The sequence below is a fragment of the Quercus lobata genome, chromosome 12, assembly GCF_001633185.2.
Source record: "Quercus lobata isolate SW786 chromosome 12, ValleyOak3.0 Primary Assembly, whole genome shotgun sequence".
Classification (NCBI taxonomy): domain Eukaryota; kingdom Viridiplantae; phylum Streptophyta; class Magnoliopsida; order Fagales; family Fagaceae; genus Quercus; species Quercus lobata.
In genome coordinates, this window is record NC_044915.1 from 40,123,201 (window position 1) to 40,125,905 (window position 2,705).

The following is a 2,705-nucleotide window of genomic DNA, read 5'->3' on the forward strand; positions in this document are numbered from 1 at the left end:
GCCAGCATTATTAAAAGGCCAAGTTGATTGGGCCGTAGGAAGAGGTTTGGCATCACCAAAACCCCCCTTTCCAACCAAGAGGTTGGACAGCCGGGTTTTGAGGGGCTATTGTGGGGCCCAAATGATTTACGGGCCGAGCCCATCTACCTGGGGAAAATCCGAAGGCCCAAGCCGAGGAGGGCTATGACCCAAACTCGACAGAATAGCCTGTGGATATCGCCGAGGACGGCTCAGTCCTCGGCAGACCCAAAGTCCCCCCCCCTGAAGGAAGGGTAAAAACGGTATAGGACCGAAACCAGGACGAAAGATCTAAAATATCCAGGGAAAGCTGCTCTTACTGCCATTCAATACTCTGAACCTGACAGAGCCGCAGTCTTTGGCTTTTACAACCACCCCCAACGACTTTGAATATGGGCTGATGGGACAAGTATCAATTTTGGAAAGGATGACCTTATACGTGGACGAAGGACAATGAACGCAGGCGAATATAAAAGGAAAAAGGGGTAACCTAAAGAAAGGGGTTGGGAAAAATGGCCAAAAACCAGAGCCTCCCAGCCCACCTCCAGGAGAAAGACTCTAGGGGTGAAGGAAAACCGAAACTTGTATGAATACCACAAAAAGCCCACCGCCTGTCGACCAAGGCCTAGCCTTCCAAACCCACGCTCTACAAATGATATTATTAGGGGCCTTTTCACTTGCGAACCCGACACTGTTACGGTCCGCCACGAATCGCGTCCTTACAAATAAAATATAGGAATCTCATATCCTTGAAATCTTAGTAGATTCCCAATCAAACCAAACACAACAGACAAATTTTATTGTTAAAATAAAAGCAAATATAATGAATTATTAAATTAAATTAAATAGTGAAACTTTTCTTAAATTTATATACATTACACATTTGGTTAATCAAAGTAGTTCTCCTATACATCTTGAAACCCATTCTAAAAAAGTTTCACTTTAAACAAACTATGTTAATAATTTCAATGTACTTGTAGTGTGCTACATGATGAAAGCACGTCATAGCACATGTAATACTTGCATTGAGTCATTTAACATAACCATAACATGTATAACACGACATTTATTATCTTGTACTATACCCTTGTAATGCATAATTTAATCAAGAATTATATGTAAAATTAAAGGGAATTTTTTGATAATATAATTAAATTGAATAATAAATAAATAGTAAAAATATAAGAAGAAAAATTACTGCAAGATAGATGAAAAATACATATTTTATTGAAGAAATTTTTTATTAAAAACCAAATATTATAATAGATTATAAAATAGTTTTAAATAACTAATAAAACTCCTCCCAATCTCTTGAAACTTTTGATAATTGAGTTTTATACTATTTAGTATCTATTTTTTTTTTATTTTATAAATGTTGGAAATAGAGTTTCACTTAAAATAAAATTATGGGCCCAGGGCTCTTCTCTATTCGGGGTGATAATGGGCCTATAGGCCTCCCATGATGGGTCTTCTTGGAGATATAGTTTGCTCAACTTATTGGAGAAACATCTTCTAAAATCAAAAAATATTTTGAAATAGTTATTTGGCATTGACAGTTGATTTATATAGATATTTTTTTTTTTTTTTCCAGAAGGATTTATAGAGAAAATTGAATAACTTAAATTTACTACCGTGCAAGGTTCACATTTTCACATTAACAACGGGAAAAAAGGCTTTCTGAAAACAAAAGATATTTTACGCCTTTTTCGGGGAAGTCAGTTGTCAGTGCATGAATTTCGACCATTAACGATCATTACATGTATCATATCAATGTTCGACAATTTTATATCATATCAGTATTAATTATTATCCATCTATGAAAGACATGTTTGGTGAGGCAGTGGATATATGTGGACACCATTGGTAGCAAGGTAACCCTCTGCCTAGAATTGCCGAAACAATGACATTTCTTTTGTTTACTGCCAATCAAGAATCATGTTACTGGTTTATTATAATAAGTCAAAATGCTAGCGAATGTTTTTAGGGCACTAAGTCTAAAGCTAAATAAAATTGACAATAAATTTCACTTTTGTCTGAAGTGTTATTAGTAGTGGGCTCATATAAGAATCGATAATAACCTGTCAACTCAGTAAGTATAAAATTTATTGTAAAAATTGTTGTGTCTGTAACGTTACTCCGCTTAATTAATAATTATTGCTCATATTTGTGGCAAACGACCTAACTTTTCTAATGCAAGTTTGCTTTTCTTGTGTGTCCTTACAGATGTGTTTCCTTGCGAGAACGAATCAGCTTCCACTCTTAATGAGTAAGAATCAACTTTGAAGTTTGAACATTAAAGTCTATGGTCCCAAAAGGGTTGTGTAATAGCGTGTGTTAAGGCCTCTTCTTTTAGTCAATATTCTTGCGCATGCAGTATTATTGTAAACCTTATAATCTAAAGTGCAATCTTAGCAGGTGAGAGCAATGATTTTAAACTTTGTTTTACTCATTTGTATGTCAACATCGTTATCATATGGCTTCAATCATCAAATAATTAATCATTGATAAATTGATACCTCATCCATAATTAACCTTCTTTTAGTTTTTCTGTTCTCTATTTTATTCACGGGGATGGGGGTGTAAAATTAGAAAATTAGCCTTTTTGAAATTTATATCACCTATAGGTTGACATTTGTCTCTTATCTTTATGATACAATGCTTGCAAAATCAACTACTTTGAAATTAGT